The 19,682-nt window shown below is 46.2% G+C and overlaps 1 protein-coding gene across 2 annotated transcripts in view; it reads left to right on the top strand.

Moving 5' to 3' along the window:
* Vang (Strabismus domain-containing protein Vang) overlaps positions 1-19,682 on the top strand; it is a 679,794-nt gene that overhangs the window by 188,291 nt on the left and 471,821 nt on the right. The gene's annotated exons all lie outside the window — the stretch shown is intronic.

Genomic DNA, 19,682 nt, shown 5'->3' with positions numbered 1-19,682 from the left:
GTCGTAGAAGGCGACTAAAAGGGAAGGGAGCGGGAGGCTGGAAATCCTCCCCTCTCTTTTTTTTTTTTTTTTTTTTTTCCCAAAAGAAGGAACAGAGAAGAGGGCCAGGTGAGGATATTCCCTCAAAGACCCAGTCCTCTGTTCTTAACGCTACCTCGCTATCGCGGGAAATGGCGAATAGTATGAAAGAAAGAAAAGATATATATATATATATATATATATATATATATATATGTATATATATATATATATATATATATATATATATATATATATATATATATATATATATATATATGCCACTTTTAACGTCCTATCTTTTGTGTTTGATACATTTTATTGATCTGATTTGGTGACGTAGAAAAAAAATGGGAGGGAGGGGTCGGGGGGATTATGTATGCATGGGTGGTGGTGGTGTGGGCAGGCCGTACTGTGTGGCTGGACATGTGTGAGTGTAGGATATGGGCTGTATGCCACCTCACTACCCCTCGTCCCTCCTCATCTGTATCAACACCTAGCTTCGTTTTCTGTGCAGTGGTTGATGCCAGCGTTGTATTGACTGTTGGTGATACTTTGTGGTTCTGGCAATGAAGTCAACTGAGGAATCTACCTCGGTATTGATAATTCATCTCGTCAAGCAAAGTCAGTCTGATGATTTCATGGATAGAATACAGACAACCCATTCTCGCTGTGTCGACCATTTCGCATCGCCAGTGACATGTTATGTAATAATAGAAAACGGAATGTTGAAACAGTAGAGGTAAGAGTAATCCCTCGATTGTTTTCTGAGTTACTTAATATGTAACAACTTCCATCACTGGTGGAATATGCTGATTAGGAGGAGGCGTCTCTTGTATAATAAATGACAACATATGTATTCCTAGATAACTTATATTTGCCTCAGTGAGAACCGTGCATTCGTAAGTACAGACACATCTAGTCAGGTGTACTCTATACATTACCTGGGCCAATGTAGCTTGTCTTTGGATGTTCTCGTATGTTCAATATTATTCAGACAGTCAGGAGGGGAAAACTTACATTATATATATAACCGTAACCGGGGAATTATACATGATTCAAGTGGAGGTTGTATTGTAAGTATACTCGTAACGGGTTGTGCAAATTATACATGTAATGATGAATGAGGATACGTCATTCTGCGGACATGAATATTAAATGTTACATCAAGCATCTTACGGTACCAGTGGGTCAGCTCTGGATCTTACAGTACCAGTGGTTCATCCTGGGATCTTACTGTACCAGTGGTTCAGCCTGAGATCTTACAGTATCAGTGGTTCAGCCTGAGATCTTACAGTACCAGTGGTTCAGCCTGGGATCTTACAGTACCAGTGGTTCAGCCTGGGATCTTACAGTACCAGTGGTTCAGCCTGGGATCTTACAGTACCAGTGGTTCATCCTGGGATCTTACAGTATCAGTGGTTCAGCCTGAGATCTTACAGTATCAGTGGTTCAGCCTGAGATCTTACAGTACCAGTGGTTCAGCCTGGGATCTTACAGTATCAGTGGTTCAGCCTGGGATCTTACAGTATCAGTGGTTCAGCCTGAGATCTTACAGTACCGGTGGTTCAGCCTAAGATCTTACTGTACCAGTGGTTCAACTGGAGATCTTGCAGTACCGGTGGTTCAGCCGGGGATCTTACTGTACCAGTGGTTCAGCCTGGGATCTTACAGTACCGGTGGTTCAGCCGGGTATCTTATAGTACCAGTGGCTCAGCCTGGGATCTTACAGTACCGGTGATTCTGCCGGGGATCTTACTGTACCAGTGGTTCAGCCTGGGATCTTACAGTACCGGTGGTTCAGCCGGGGATCTTACAGTACCAGTGGTTCAGCCGGGGATTTTACGGTACCAGTGGTTCAATCGGGGATCTTACAGTACCAGTGGCTCAGCCGGGGATCTTGCAGTACCAGTGGTTCAGCCGGGGATCTTACAGTACCAGTGGTTCAGCCTGGGATCTTGCAGTACCGGTGGTTCAGCCGGGGATCTTACAGTACCAGTGGCTCAGCCGGGGATCTTGCAGTACCAGTGGTTCAGCCGGGAACTTACAGTACCAGTGGTTCAGCCGGGGATCTTACAGTACCGGTGATTCTGCCGGGATCTTACTGTACCAGTGGTTCAACTGGAGATCTTGCAGTACCCGTGGTTCAACTGGAGATCTTACAGTACCAGTGGTTCAGCCGGGATCTTACAGTACCAATAGTTCAGCCGGGGATCTTACTGTACCAGTGGTTCAGCCGGGGATCTTACTGTACCAGTGGTTCAACTGGAGATCTTGCAGTACCAGTGGTTCAGCCGGGGATCTTACTGTACTAGTGGTTCAGCCGGGGATCTTACAGTACCAGTGGTTCAGCCGGGGATCTTACTGTACCAGTGGTTCAATTGGAGATCTTGCAGTACCAGTGGTTCAACCGGGGATCTTACAGTACCAGTGGTTCAGCTGGGGATCTTACAGTACCCGTGGTTCAACTGGAGATCTTACAGTACCAGTGGTTCAGCCGGGGATCTTACAGTACCAGTGGTTCAGCCGGGGATCTTACAGTACCAGTGGTTCAGCCGGGGATCTTACAGTACCAGTGGTTCAGCCGGGATCTTACAGTACCAGTGGTTCAGTCGGGATCTTACAGTACCGGTGGTTCAGCCGGGGATCTTACAGTACCAGTGGTTCAGTCGGGATCTTACAGTACCAGTGGTTCAGTCGGGATCTTACAGTACCAGTGGTTCAGCCGGGGATCTTACAGTACCAGTGGTTCAGCCGGGATCTTACAGTACCAGTGGTTCAGTCGGGATCTTACAGTACCAGTGGTTCAGCCGGGGATCTTACAGTACCAGTGGTTCAGTCGGGATCTTACAGTACCGGTGGTTCAGTCGGGATCTTACAGTACCGGTGGTTCAGCCGGGGATCTTATTGTACCAGTGGTTCACTTGGGGATCTTACAGTACCAGTGGTTCAGCCGGGGATCTTACAGTACCAGTGGTTCAACCGGGGATCTTGCAGTACCAGTGGTTCAGCCGGGATCTTACAGTACCGGTGGTTCAGTCGGGATCTTACAGTACCGGTGGTTCAGCCGGGATCTTACAGTACCAGTGGTTCAGCCGGGGATCTTATTGTACCAGTGGTTCACTTGGGGATCTTACAGTACCAGTGGTTCAGCCGGGGATCTTACAGTACCAGTGGCTCAGCCTGGGATTTTACTGTACCAGTGGTTCAGCCGGGGATCTTATTGTACCAGTGGTTCACTTGGGGATCTTACAGTACCAGTGGTTCAGCCGGGATCTTACAGTACCAGTGGTTCAGCCGGGGATCTTATTGTACCAGTGGTTCACTTGGGGATCTTACAGTACCAGTGGTTCAACTGGAGATATTACAGTACAGTGGTTCAGCTGGGGATCGTATAACACCAGTGGTTCAGTCGGGGATCTTACAGTACCAATGGTTCGTCCGGGATCTTACAGTACCGGTGGTTCAGCCGGGGATATCTTGACATTCGGACAACAATGAAATCCGTTATTACATCTAACGTATTTTCAATTAGTCTCCTGCGTATTTTTCATTACATGTGAAATGTAATTTGTAAGGATTACGACCACTAATTCCTAAATCTCTGTGTGTGTGATAGGACGTATCCTCATCTATTTCTATGATTATATTCATCACATCTATTAGAACACGGGCACCGGTGCTGTGAGCTGCTGGATGAAGTGTAAGAACTATCTCGCGTTGCCCACATGATGAACGACCCAACTCCTACAGTAAGGAAGACAGATGATAGATGTTGAGAAAGACATCAGAAGTTTGAGCGCCACAGGGAAGGGAGGAGTCATGATGTCGGCCAATCACTCCAGTCGCTAGCGTTCAGTACCTGAGGCATCGTTCGTTACGTATGAAGATAGATGGATAGATAGATAGATAGATAGATAGATAGATAGAGAGAGAGAGAGAGAGAGAGAGAGAGAGATAGAGAGAGAGAGAGAGAGAGAGAGAGAGAGAGAGAGAGTTACATAGATATACAGACTACTCAAACCCAAATTTCCAAGCAAGGTGGTCTAGCCTTAATGCTACTTGAAAAAAAAGGGACGTCCCTTAAAAGCAGCATAGAAAATGAATAGCAAAACAGCAGCTTGCTCCCCTTCCTCCACTCCCTCCAGCAACACGCCGGACAGAAAACAGGTAGAAAAAAATACCTTGCAGGATTAATAAGCCTGAAGGGTTGTTTTTTCTCTATAGGAAAGTCACAAGGAAGAATTAGCATTTCATGTATTCCATCACAAACGAAATAAAAACAATAGTAGGGGTAAACTGAGCTCCAGCCTCCACACTTATCATGAATATATCATTCCTGATGCTGAAGAACAATTCAGCTCTCCGTACTCCATCAAAGCAGATGACACAGGCTAATAAATTTTGGTATGTTGCCGCAGCCTGGCCAGGGAGAGCACAGTGGTTGAGAAGGTAGCATGATACACCACTACGTTATGATGACTGATCAAATGAATTAAACAATAAAGGAGAGTGACAAGTGATGATCATGCCTAATTTTGAAGATATTAAGGATGTTGCTCTTAACAACATTTTCAGGGAGCTTATTTCACGCATCTGTCATGTCGTTGGTAAAGAAAAAAGATATTTCGTCCAGTCCAGATTAATTCGGTGAACTCTAAGTTTCCATAACTCTCTCTGGTGGTGCTGGTGCTAATGTAAAGAAATTTTCAATATCGACGTTGTTGAACCTTTTAAATGTTTTGAATCATTCTGTCAATAGACCTTGGAGACTCCTTTTGTAATTGATCCTCATGTGGTTTGTTGAGCAAAGAAGGAATAGATTTAACTGGTTTTAGCTGCACTGCTTCCAATTTGAGATTATCCTTGTTTAAGAAGGGAACCCAAAACTACACTGCACATTGGGTGTGGGGCCTAAGTAGACTAAGTTATGTATAGTGGCAATATAACATCCTTGCTTTTGTATGAAAAGTTTCTTTTACTAAATCTTAACTTACTCTTTGCTTTCTTAGCAGCTTCATTACACTGCTGGGTGGGTTTGACGTTGTTGGAGAGAGTGACCCCTAAACCCCATTAAGCTAGGCGTGTCCTTTGTCTTGTGGCCCATCGGTTCATAATCGATTTTTTTCTTTTGAGATTTCTTACTTGTAACAGCTAACATCTATCGACGTTAAGTGGCATTTGCCGTCTACTAGACGATTCAGCAATCTTATCTTGATATTCTGGTAATCTTAGTCTATCTTCTTCATTCAACATAGCATTACCGATATTTGTGTCATCTGCAAAATTTGGACACCCAAGTTACTCAGCTCACGTCAATGTCGTTAATATGTATGATGAAAAGTGTAGGCCCAAGTACGGACCCCTGGGGGACTCCACTAGTAACGGGTGACCATGGTGATGATTTTCCCCATTCATTACGACTACCTGCCTCCTGTCACATAACCAAGCTTCTATCCAGTTTCCTGTGCAACTAGTAATCCCTAAAGCCCGGAATTTATGCATCAATTTAACGTGAGGGATTTTGTCTAATGCTCTCTGGAAGTCCAGAAATATATTATCTATTGCTTATATCTTGTCGTGGGTACTGAAGAATTTGTCATAGAATTCAAAAGAGGTTTGTCATGCAAGATCTGATCCTTCTAAAACCATGCTCTGTATTATTGATCAGACTCTATTGCTCCAGATAGGTTACGATTTTATCTTTGATAATCAGCTCTAAAAGTTTACATATGATTGACGTGAGGCTAACAGGACGGTAATTGTCAGGCAATTCCCGAATTTTCTTTTGAATACTTGAGTGACGTCTATCAGTCTCCAGTCCTGCGGAACTATTTGTTCCATCCTGAAGATATATATATATATATATATATATATATATATATATATATATATATATATATATATATATATAAAAGGTTAACGCTCCGGCAGTTTCGTGTTTGACGTTTTTGATTACTCGTGGATAGAAACGACCAGGACCTGGGCGTATATCAATCTTCAGCTTAATCTGTACATTCTGGTGTCGTGTGAGTACTGTGAATCACTGTCTCAAAATTCGCGTCGCTGCTTTGTAGTGTACAGAAAGAAAACTAAAAAAAAAATTTTCATGGTTGTTGCTATCCTTTTGTCGTCCACAATGGGTTTCCTATCCTCGTTTACTAAGGGTTCTGTCCCACTCCGTATGTGTTTCTTATTATTAATATATCTCTTAAATCTTTTAGGATCTCTATGCGAGAGAGAGAGAGAGAGAGAGAGAGAGAGAGAGAGAGAGAGAGAGAGAGAGAGAGAGAGAGAGAGAGAGTTTTCAAGTGAAGAGTAAGAGGTTCAAGGTAATATGCAACGAAAGGAGGAAGCTGATAAAGCCAACTAGCTATTGACTGAACCATGTAATTACGTTGAGGTTGTTTGGCAAGACGAGGTCTTCCTGCCCCAGTTACAGGGGGAGGAGGATCCCTGCCACAAGTGACCCGGAAGCCATGTATGGGGGTCACGCCAGGTCAGGCCACGAGTCACATCGACAACGCTTGGTACCACCTCGTCTCCGGGTGGTTAACATCAATTACGAGCCACGTCCTTTGTGTCATTTGCTTTCCCCCTCATCACAAGAATAGGGTCGTATTGACGATCATTTTTCCACAGTCGTATTACCAAACCCAACGACGCGGTTCCTTTGTGGTTAGTCAGAAATCTTTCCCCGTTGGTTATTACCCGAGAGATCGGAGCGTGGTCATTACCCTCCCGCTCTCTCCTTACCACCTGAATGTCTGCGTCACAACACAGAAGGGTGTGGGTGGTGACGGGCAGATAGCTGGTAGGGATGATGGTGGCCTCGGGGCGCGGGTCCGACAATCGTATAATTCCATACACTCGTGTCTGTCGAGGGATCTAAAGTGTCTTGCATTATGAAACTGATCAGACTGAAAGATGGGACTGTAAGCAGATGAATCCTCTGGTATGGCTGTCACTTCTGGCAAGTTCCTTACGAGGATGAGAACCTGTACTAAGGAAGTATACATCCTTCTACTGCAAAGAATTCTTTGCTCTCCTTAAGTCTCGTAATATCTATTGCATGTGCGAGAGAAATTCTTAAACCTATAAGCTATTGCCATTGTATTTGTTTGGTAGCTATAGGAGTATGTTAAGAGCGCAGAATGAAATGATATGAAAAGGAAATACATTTCAGAGTGTTCTACAGCCGGCGAACTTCCAATAGACAGTAGAGGGCGGACAACATGGCATAGATAAGATGGAGAGTAAGGAAAAATTATTAGAGACAAGAGGATAGGAGGAGAGGATTATACCTGAAGAAAAGCAACAAGGAGAACTGATGCATTATAATCAAGGACTCGAGAGAACATCGCGCACCTGCTCTGTGAGGCATTATGACAACTGAATCGAAGGGACATCGCGAAACCATCTCGAATATTAACGAAACCACCTTGACTGATGCATTAGACTTACAGATTCGAACGAACTTCCCAGAACCATCTTGCACAGATATACACTTATAAAGAAACTATAAGGACAAAATTGAAGCTCAGCAAATCGAATTCATAATTTTTGTTCACGACTTTAAATTCAACTCAAACGATCTCATTCGAAAAACTTATTTTGATAAGTATATCTGAAATGGTTGAAGCCACAAAGAGACAAATTGACGAAGACATATGACATGTCTGTATCAGATGTTCTGATCTGAAGTTGAGAATGACTGGTGTCATATGTAAGAAAACTAGAGTGTGACCATTTCATTTAAATGATTTAGGAGAAGAAATGATTCCTTTGGTTCAGAGATCGCTGAGTGGGACCTCATCCCCCCTGAACAGACGACCCTTGAACAAGACACTACGACCCTTGAACACGACGGTACGACCCTTGAACACTACATTACGACCCTTCAGCATAATGGTATGACCCTCGAGCCAGCTCTGACCATGTCTTGTCGTTACACTAAATGATCGTGTCTTTGGACTAACGGATCGTACCCTCCTGCTTGTGGGATTAAACTCCTTGATCTAACCATCAATCCACAAGAAGGAGTCTCTTTAAGGTCACCATCGGGCCCAGTGACCTGCCGGGGGCGCCTCAAGTTCCATCAGAAATAACAATAATCAGTGAATAGTCTAACGCTTTTCAGAATTGTCCACGTCCCATGTGGCTGTGTTAGGCAGAGGCTGATGGAGGATGGCATGTGTCTATGGCCTCCCGCGGTCCAGGAAGGTAACCCACTGAACACACTAGCATACGGCCGAGGTGCTCAGCTCTCCATCGTGGTTAAGATGATCCGGAAGTCTCCCCCGCCCCCCCCCCACGCACGGGCCGTGAAGTGGCGTAGGGAACGGGGTTAGTTACGCCTGGATGAGGCCTGGTTAAAGCAAGTGATTTGTTACATAATGATTTTGGGAGATAAGTGTCAGACGGTGGAGTGTACGATGAACCTTGTGGCCACCGATGGTGTTAGTGGTTCCACAACAGTCCCCTTGGTGTTATTGGTTCTCCAGCAGTCCCCTTAAGGTTGGTAGTGGCCACACAGCAGTCCCCCTGGTGTTGGTAGTGGCTACACAGCAGTCACCCTGGTGTTGGTAGTGGCCACACAGCAGTCCCCCTGGTGTTGGTAGTGGCCACACAGCAGTCCCCCTGGTGTTTATAGTGGCCACACAGCAGGCCCCGACGGTGTTGGTGGTTCCACAACAGTCCCCTTAGTGTTATTGGTTCTCCAGCAGTCCCCCCGGTGTTGGTAGTGGCCACTCAGAAGTCCCCCTGGTGTTGGTAGTGGCCACACAGTAGTCCCCGATGGTGTTGGTGGTTCCACAACAGTCCCCCTGGTGTTATTGGTTCTCCAACAGTCCCCCTAATGTTGATAGTGGCCACACAGCAGCCCCCTAGTGTTGGTAATGGCCACAAAGCAGTCCCCCTGATGTTGGTAGAAGCCACACAACAGTCCCACTGGTGTTGGTAGTGGCCCCACAGCAGTCACCCTGGTGTTGTTAGTGGCCACACAACAGTCACTCTGGTGTTGGTAGTGGTTACACAGCAGTCCCCCTGGTGTTGTTAGTGGCCCCACAGCAGTCCCCCTGGTGTTGGTAGTGGTTACACAGCAGTCCCCCTGGTGTTGGTAGTGGCCACACAGCAGTCCCCCTGGTGTTGGTAGTGGTTACACAGCAGTCCCCCTGGTGTTGGTAGTGGCCAGACAGCAGTCACCCTGGTGTTGGTAGTGGCCACACAACAGTCACCCTGGTGTTGGTAGTGGTTACACAGCAGTCCCCCTGGTGTTGGTAGTGGCCACACAGCTGTCCCCCTGGTGTTGGTAGTGGTTACACAGCAGTCCCCCTGGTGTTGGTAGTGGCCACACAGCAGTCCCCCTGGTGTTGGTAGTGGCCACACATCAGTCTCCCTGGTGTTGGTAGTGGCCAGACAGCAGTCACCCTGGTGTTGGTAGTGGCCACACAACAGTCACCCTGGTGTTGGTAGTGGCCACACAGCAGTCACCCTGGTGTTGGTAGTGGCTACACAGCAGTCCTCCTGGTGTGGGTAGTGGCCACGCATCAGTCCACCTGACGTTGGTAGTGGCCACACAGCAGTCCCCCTGGTGTTGGTAGTGGCCACACAGCAGTCTCCCTGGTGTTGGTAGTGGCCACACAGCAGTCCCCCTGGTGTTGGTAGTGGCCACACAGCAGTCACCCTGGTGTTGGTAGTGGCCACACAGCAGTCCCCCTGGTGTTGGTAGTGGCTACACAGCAGTCCCCCTGGTGTTGGTAGTGGCCACACAGCAGTCACCCTGGTGTTGGTAGTGGCCACACAGCAGTCCCCCTGGTGTTGGTAGTGGCTACACAGCAGTCACCCTGGTGTTGGTAGTGGCCACACAGCAGTCCCCCTGGTGTTGGTAGGGAGTACACAGCAGTCACCCGGGGTGTTGGTAGTGGGCCACACAGCAGTCACCCTGGTGTTGGTAGTGGCCACACAGCAGTCACCCTGGTGTTGGTAGTGGCCACACAGCAGTCACCCTGGTGTTGTTAGTGGCCACACAGCAGTCACCCTGGTGTTGGTAGTGGCCTATACAGCAGTCACCCTGTGTTGGTAGTGGGCCACACAGCAGTCCCCCTGGTGTTGGTAGTGGCCACACAGCAGTCACCCTGGTGTTGGTAGTGGCCACACAGCAGTCACCCTGGTGTTGGTAGTGGCCACACAGCAGTCACCCCTTGTGTTGTAGTGGCTACACAGCAGTCCCCTGGTGTTGGTTTTAGTGGGCCACACAGCAGTCACCCCTGGTGTTGGGTAGTGGCCACACAGGCAGTCCCCGTGGTGTTGGTAGTGGCCACACAGCAGTCCCCCTGGTGTTGTTAGTGGCCACACAGCAGTCCCCCTGGTGTTGGTAGTGGCTACACCGCAGTCACCCTGGTGTTGGTAGTGGCCACACAGCAGTCCCCCTGGTGTTTGTAGTGGCCACACAGCAGTCACCCTGGTGTTGGTAGTGGCCACACAGCAGTCACCCTGGTGTTGGTAGTGGCCACACAGCAGTCCCCTGGTGTTGGTAGTGGCCACACAGCAGTCCCCCTGGTGTTGGTAGTGGCCACACAGCAGTCCCCCTGGTGTTGGTAGTGGCACCACAGCAGTCACCCTGGTGTTGGTAGTGGCCACACAGCAGTCCCCCTGGTGTTGGTAGTGGCCACACAGCAGTCACCTGGTGTTGTAGTGGCCACACAGCAGTCACCCTGGTGTTGTTAGTGGCCACACAGCAGTCCCCCTGGTGTTGGTAGTGGCTATACAACAGTCCCCCTGTGTTGGTAGTGGGCCACACAGCAGTCCCTCCTGGTGTTGGTAGTGGCCACACAGCAGACACCACCTGGTGTTGGTAGTGGCCACACAGCAGTCACCCTGGTGTCGGTAGTGGCCACATGGCAGTCCCCTGGTGTTGGTAGTGGCCACACAGCAGTCCCTCTGGTGTTGGTAGTGGCTACACACAGTCCCCCTGGTGTTGGTAGTGGCCACACAGCAGACCCCCTGGTGTTGGTAGTGGCTACACACAGTCCCCCTGGGGTTGGTAGTGGCCCCCCACAGTCACCCTGGTGTTGGTAGTGGCCACACAGCAGTCCCTCTGGTGTTGGTAGTGGCCCCCCACAGTCACCCTGGTGTTGGTAGTGGCCACACAGCAGTCACCCTGGTGTTTGTAGTGGCTACACACAGTTCCCCTGGTGTTGGTAGTGGCCACACAGCAGTCCCCCTAGTGTTGGTAGTTGCCACACAGCAGTCCCCCTTGTGTTGGTTGTGGCCACACAGCAGTCCACCTGAGTATGGGTAGTGGCCACACAGCAGTCCCCCCAGTGTTGGTAGTGGCCACACAGCAGTCTCCCTGGTGTTGGTAGTGGCCACATAGCAGTCTCCCTGGTGTTGGTAGCGGCCACACAGCAGTCCCCCTGGTGTTGGTAGTGGCTCCACACAGTCCCCCTGGTGTTGTTAGTGGCCACACAGCAGTCACCGTGGTGTTGGTAGTGGCCACACAGCAGTCCCATGGTGTTGGTAGTGGCCACACAGCAGTCACCCTGGTGTTGGTAGTGGCTACACAGCAGTCCCCCTGGTGTTGCTCGTGGCCACACAGCAGTCCCCCTGGTGTTGGTAGTTGCCACACAGCAGTCCCCCTGGTGTTGGTTGTGGCCACACAGCAGTCCACCTGACGTTGGTAGTGGCCACACAGCAGTCCCCCCAGTGTTGGTAGTGGCCACACAGCAGTCACCCTGGTGTTGGTAGTGGCCACACAGCAGTCCCCCTGGTGTTGGTGGTGGCCACACAGCAGTCACCCTGGTGTTGGTAGTGGCCACACAGCAGTCCCCCTGCTGTTGGTCGTGGCCACACAGCAGAAAACAGACACAGTAGACGAAGCGAACCTTCAGTAGAGCGATGGGGCAGGAGAGGGCGTCTTACCCCCTCCCATTGTCTCAACACCCGGGCCATTGTCTGCCTCCTCCCGGAGCCACTTCCCTGATGGAGCCTCACCGTGGGAGGAGGGAGACTGACCTTCCGAGACGCCGACATTGTCTGGCAGGTGTGTGAGGCGCGGCCGTCACCACCTTCCTGTGTGCTGCAGGTCAAGGTCAGCTGTCTGGCTGCAGCGAGTGTGTGTGTGTGTGTGTGTGTGTGTGTGTGTGTGTGTGTGTGTGTGTGTGATTATCTATTTGTACTGTACGAGGTGGGAGTCTTACAGTCTTGGGACACCATCTCTTGAACATTCTCTAATATCATACAACTTTTTAATTTTCTGTAAACCGTCAGCATTAAGGTTATCTTCAGTCATTTTCTTTCGTTCATCCACCAATCTTTACTGTAAGTTTACTTCCTCACATCTTTCTTAGCAAGTTTCTATCTTAAGTTCATGTTATGTCCACTGGTTGTTCTATCCCTACATCACTTGATGAACTGTTCACTGCCAAGCCATCAAACTGTTTACAAATTTTGATGGCTGTGATCAGGTCACCCCTCATTCTTCTCTCATCCAAGGTGGGCAAACTTAAGGATTCAAACTTTTTCCCTGTAGCTCATTACTCTTCATTGCACTTTCTGTATTAGCTCTTTGTACTTCTATAGGTGTGGCGACCAAGCCTAAAACTGCATGGTATGGACAACTTACTGCATATTTTCTAATCCATGAAACTGAATGTGATCTTAACATTTCCCAGCTGACAGTTGGTCTCCTGTGTTATTCTCCTACTAACCTGGCGACAGATTAATAGAAAACGTCAACCAATTAAATAAGATATTCCCAATTACACTGATGGTTATCTTTATCATTATGTGTATGTACTTATGTCATGTATATGGTAATAAAACGACAGGAGAAATGAAATTGTAGCGGCAAGACCTTTCGATTATCACATCTTCAGACAAATTGACAGAAAGGTAAAATATCAAGTTCTATAATACAGTATTTCCTGTGGTTTTATTTGCATTTGTCAAACAACACAAGATTATGTCTACAATATATATTTATATATATATATATATATATATATATATATATATATATATATATATATATATATATATTTTTTTTTTTTTTTTTTTTTTTTTTTTCTTTTCTTTTAAACTATTCGCCATTTCCCGCGTTAAGGTAGCGTTAAGAACAAAGGACTGGGCCTTTGTGGAATATCCTCACCTGGCCCCCCTCTGTTCCTTCTTTTGGAAAATTAAAAAAAAACGAGAGGGGAGGATTTCCAGCCTCCCGCTCCCTCCCCTTTTAGTCGCCTTCTACGACACGCAGGGAATACGTGGGAAGTATTCTTAATCCCCTATCCCCAGGGATATATATATATATATATATATATATATATATATTTTTTTTTTTTTTTTTTTTTTTTTATACTTTGTCGCTGTCTCCCGCGTTTGCGAGGTAGCGCAAGGAAACAGACGAAAGAAATGGCCCCACCCCCCCCCCCCCCCCCCCCCCATACACATGTACATACACACGTCCACACACGCAAATATACATACCTACACAGCTTTCCATGGTTTACCCCAGACGCTTCACATGCCTTGATTCAATCCACTGACAGCACGTCAACCCCTGTATACCACATCGCTCCAATTCACTCTATTCCTTGCCCTCCTTTCACCCTCCTGCATGTTCAGGCCCCGATCACACAAAATCTTTTTCACTCCATCTTTCCACCTCCAATTTGGTCTCCCTCTTCTCCTAGTTCCCTCCACCTCCGACACATATATCCTCTTGGTCAATCTTTCCTCACTCATTCTCTCCATGTGCCCAAACCATTTCAAAACACCCTCTTCTGCTCTCTCAACCACGCTCTTTTTATTTCCACACATCTCTCTTACCCTTACGTTACTTACTCGATCAAACCACCTCACACCACACATTTTCCTCAAACATCTCATTTCCAGCACATCCATCCTCCTGCGCACATCTCTATCCATAGCCCACGCCTCGCAACCATACAACATTGTTGGTACCACTATTCCTTCAAACATACCCATTTTTGCTTTCCGAGATAATGTTCTCGACTTCCACACATTTTTCAAGGCTCCCAAAATTTTCGCCCCCTCCCCCACCCTATGATCCACTTCCGCTTCCATGGTTCCATCCGCTGACAGATCCACTCCCAGATATCTAAAACACTTCACTTCCTCCAGTTTTTCTCCATTCAAACTCACCTCCCAATTGACTTGACCCTCACCCCTACTGTACCTAATAACCTTGCTCTTATTCACATTTACTCTTAACTTTCTTCTTCCACACACTTTACCAAACTCAGTCACCAGCTTCTGCAGTTTCTCACATGAATCAGCCACCAGCGCTGTATCATCAGCGAACAACAACTGACTCACTTCCCAAGCTCTCTCATCCCCAACAGACTTCATACTTGCCCCTCTTTCCAGGACTCTTGCATTTACCTCCCTAACAACCCCATCCATAAACAAATTAAACAACCATGGAGACATCACACACCCCTGCCGCAAACCTACATTCACTGAGAACCAATCACTTTCCTCTCTTCCTACACGTACACATGCCTTACATCCTCGATAAAAACTTTTCACTGCTTCTAACAACTTGCCTCCCACACCATATATTCTTAATACCTTCCACAGAGCATCTCTATCAACTCTATCATATGCCTTCTCCAGATCCATAAATGCTACATACAAATCCATTTGCTTTTCTAAGTATTTCTCACATACATTCTTCAAAGCAAACACCTGATCCACACATCCTCTACCACTTCTGAAACCGCACTGCTCTTCCCCAATCTGATGCTCTGTACATGCCTTCACCCTCTCAATCAATACCCTCCCATATAATTTACCAGGAATACTCAACAAACTTATACCTCTGTAATTTGAGCACTCACTCTTATCCCCTTTGCCTTTGTACAATGGCACTATGCACGCATTCCGCCAATCCTCAGGCACCTCACCATGAGTCATACATACATTAAATAACCTTACCAACCAGTCAACAATACAGTCACCCCCTTTTTTAATAAATTCCACTGCAATACCATCCAAACCTGCTGCCTTGCCGGCTTTCATCTTCCGCAAAGCTTTTACTACCTCTTCTCTGTTTACCAAATCATTTTCCCTAACCCTCTCACTTTGCACACCACCTCGACCAAAACACCCTATATCTGCCACTCTGTCATCAGACACATTCAACAAACCTTCAAAATACTCATTCCATCTCCTTCTCACATCACCGCTACTTGTTATCACCTCCCCATTTACGCCCTTCACTGAAGTTCCCATTTGCTCCCTTGTCTTACGCACCCTATTTACCTCCTTCCAGAACATCTTTTTATTCTCCCTAAAATTTACTGATAGTCTCTCACCCCAACTCTCATTTGCCCTTTCTTTCACCTCTTGCACCTTTCTCTTGACCTCCTGTCTCTTTCTTTTATACTTCTCCCACTCAATTGCATTTTTTCCCTGCAAAAATCGTCCAAATGCCTCTCTCTTCTCTTTCACCAATACTCTTACTTCTTCATCCCACCACTCACTACCCTTTCTAAACAGCCCACCTCCCACTCTTCTCATGCCACAAGCATCTTTTGCGCAATCCATCACTGATTCCCTAAATACATCCCATTCCTCCCCCACTCCCCTTACTTCCATTGTTCTCACCTTTTTCCATTCTGTACACAGTCTCTCCTGGTACTTCCCCACACAGGTCTCCTTCCCAAGCTCACTTACTCTCACCACCTTCTTCACCCCAACATTCACTCCTCTTTTCTGAAAACCCATACTAATCTTCACCTTAGCCTCCACAAGATAATGATCAGACATCCCTCCAGTTGCACCTCTCAGCACATTAACATCCAAAAGTCTCTCTTTCGCACGCCTGTCAATTAACACGTAATCCAATAACGCTCTCTGGCCATCTCTCCTACTTACATAAGTATACTTATGTATATCTCGCTTTTTAAACCAGGTATTCCCAATCATCAGTCCTTTTTCAGCACATAAATCTACAAGCTCTTCACCATTTCCATTTACAACACTGAACACCCCATGCATACCAATTATTCCCTCAACTGCCACATTACTCACCTTTGCATTCAAATCACCCATCACTATAACCCGGTCTCGTGCATCAAAACCGCTAACACACTCATTCAGCTGCTCCCAAAACACTTGCCTCTCATGATCTTTCTTCTCATGCCCAGGTGCATATGCACCAATAATCACCCACCTCTCTCCATCAACTTTCAATTTTATATTCCTAGGAGTCCACGGGATAATGAAACAACGATAAGTTCCCAAGTGCACTTTCGTGTAATAATCACATCATCAGGAGAGATACAAGAAAGAAATATAAGTCAGTTGATATACAAAGAAGAGACGTCGCTAAGAGAGAGAGAGAGAGAGAGAGAGAGAGAGAGAGAGAGAGAGAGAGAGAGAGAGAGAGAGAGAGTATACAGTACCGGCGTGGAAATCTTGGTAATCATTTAGATATTAAGTACCTGCCATACAGGACGACAGTTTAAGATAAGATCCTTTTGACAAAGTGTCTGCCTCAGGCAGGAGGGTCGATAACAAAAAGTAAGCAAGATAAAAGTCCAGTTACAACCATTTGAAGCACACCTTTCGTTCTCTTTTTCTGAATTATGGAAAACATATTATTATGTATTTTTTTTTAAAGATAGAGTAAAACATCTTTTTTTTTTATATAGAATGTCTTTTTATTGGTCCATAGTATCTATCATTTTGCATGATATTTTTTGGGGAGCAGATGAATTAATATTTTAAATTTTCTTTACCGTAAATAAAACCTACATAATTATTCTGTATATTTTTTTTCTTGTTTGATATGTGAACAAAAGATGATACTTTTTTGTTTTTGGTAACCCAAAGCTTTTGTTGGCATTCAGCACTTTTTTACGCTTTTGGTAGTTTACACAATGGTGTCCATCAGCCTTTCTGATATTAGGAAGTCTGATTTTGACAGAACTTTGAAATGATGATGTGACTGAAAAGAAATAATGAACAATAAGAAAAGGATTGTCTGTATTATATATTTGTTTACTTTTCTGTAACTGTGGTGGTCTTCAGGTGTATGTGAATCATCACCAGTTGTACCAACTTTCCGGATCCAAGACAGTTCCACATATCGATGTTGAGACATAGATCTGCTTACAACCTGTGCCGATAGTGAGGTGCTGCTCTTGTGTGCGGTGTGAAGGGAGTGTTGATTTTCTAGCTACACACCAAGCAAAAGTTACAAGAAGCCTCGCTTATCTTCTGCATTAGATTAAGTTTCTTGGAAACTGTGAAATTTCCATTAAATGAGGCAAATAGCGCGGCAAGTGTTCATTTGCATAACCCGTGGCTCGCTCATTATCTTCTCGTCTGCATAATTTCTCTTTGAGCGTCGGGTCTGTCAAATTGCCGAGGTAATGTGCTGGTGTGGGCGGTGTCGTCTCGCTTTTCCTCAGTCTATTACTGGGGAGACCTGCACTCTGATGGGGTCTGTGTACGTGGAACTTCTTTGGCTCGGAGCACATCTCCTGAGTGGAGTTATGGCCCTTACAATTGCCTCTTAGAGACACAGAAATCACCCAGTTTAAGCCTTGCAATAATGTCGTTAGTGTTTAATTATAGAGGTTCGTAATTCTTAGTCTGGCTTTCCGTCTTGCTGCCTCCTGAGCCACTCTCATCATCTTGTATCAGTTATGACGGATGAAGATCGTCAGCCGTTGTCGCCCATCTCGCTTCCTCTTGAGGGTCCGAACCGAAGCGCTTCTTCTATCCGCCGTTTTCTGTGTGGTGAGGTTCAGGGTATCAGCCTCTAACACTAGCGATTACTTCACTCCAGACGATTGAAAATCTTGAGCAAGTCAAGTCAGGATATAAGATCTAAGTCCATAACCAACCGAGTTTTCGTCTTCTTACTGAAAGTGAAATCATGTCTTTGCCATATTTGAATAAACTGACACTTAACAAAAAATCTTGTTGCGTATAAATGTGTTTCACACTTGCTAAATATCTAACGTTCCCAAGAGGAATTCTCCAGCAGCTTATAAGTCTGACGTACTATAGGTTCTCTACACATGTTGTTCCAAGCATTATAGCCACACACACTGTCACACGATCACGTCTTAGTAAAGTCTTCTAAGACAGCATCGTGTACATGATTGAGTGATCTCCCAACATGGCAGACCGAACTGATGTTGAATATTCTGACTCTATCACGTCAGTTAGTCTAATTAACTGTTTATCATGCGGCATCACAAAAGGAGTATTCACGGCGTGAATTAATTAAACCTGTTGGAAGTCCGCTGCTGCTTTTGTCGATTGAGTTGCTCAGAGGAAATCCCGGCAAATCAGAATCACGAGGTAGAGATCCTCAAAGCTGCTGTGACCCGGAAGGACTGATATTAGGTAAGACCGTGATTATCCTTCTTTATTTCGTCGTTTGAATGCGTTGCTCAGGGTATAATTGGCTGCTTAATGTATACTGAGGTCTACCGCTAGCGCCAGATGATGTAGCGTGGTATGAGTTGGTCTTTACTGAAGCCTTGAAGCTTGATGTTCATTGCACATCTGTGAAAGCCTCTACCTCCACAGCATCGGCCAAACCCTCTACCTACGTCGGCATCGCCTAGTGTCTCTCCCTCGTCGGCAACGCTTAAAGCATCTGTCCAGCTGACAGCATCGCCTTAAGCCTCCACCTCGTCAGCTTTGCCCAAGTCCTCTAACTCGTCGGCTTTGACCAGAGCCTCTGCCTCGTCAGCTCCTGCCAAAGCCTCTACCTCGTCCATATCGTCCAGTGCGTCTGCCTCGTCAACTCTTATGTTCGTGTCTTTATTGAGCGCCAGAGGCTTCTGTCAGTTGCTGTTCAGGTTGGCGCATGGAACAGTATGAGCACAGTGGTCGATGGCGTATTGTGGTACACTGTCCTGTGGCACGTGGGAGAGCACTACCTGGTCGCATATGATGTTGTACGATCAATTATGTCGGGCAACGTCACCAGGACGGTATCAGGGTCACTTATACATTATTTTTTACATTTTTGAGATAGGCCTATTCATTCTGGTCTCAGTCCCCTTCTCCCACAGACTGGGAATCAGGTGGAAATGCAACCAGCTTTGGTCTGGCTTTCTCGGAGATCCGGAGGTTATCTTTACGTTTCATTTGTTGCAGAGTGAAGTTAAAAATTGATTCAAATAGTGGCAACATCTTCTGGAGTAGTGGCACATGACGCAGAGGGGTAGCGAGACGGGGTATCGACTTGCATTATTGATTTACTTTTTATTAGCTCATCCAGTTTTCCCAGGAAGTAACTTGAAGTAACTTGACTTGAAAAAAAAAGTAGATTGATAGAAATACTTGGAAATAGATAAAAGATATATAGTAATTTTCATAGTATCTTGTTCGTACCCAGTCAGACAGAACCAAGGAGTGAGGACACCTTGGCCTACTGTTTGGGATAAGGTCAACCCTTGACTTTGGCACTCATCCCAACCACCATTGATTCCCTTCCTATACCAAGCCACACTGAACGCTGGGTCTGCAGTGCTTGGTGCGCTTGTGCTTGTGCGCCTCGCACGCATCGCAGCAGATCTCTTAGACCACAGGGTATTCTCTAGTTTCAAAGAAATCACTTCATTTGTTAACCATCTGGACTTTTGATATCCATTGCTGTCTTCTACATCTTC

This window comes from Panulirus ornatus, chromosome 68 (assembly GCF_036320965.1).
Source record: "Panulirus ornatus isolate Po-2019 chromosome 68, ASM3632096v1, whole genome shotgun sequence".
In the NCBI taxonomy this organism is placed as follows: Eukaryota; Metazoa; Arthropoda; class Malacostraca; order Decapoda; family Palinuridae; genus Panulirus; species Panulirus ornatus.
The sequence above is the reverse complement of the archived record's forward strand: the minus strand, read 5'-3'. Positions and strand labels throughout refer to the sequence as shown.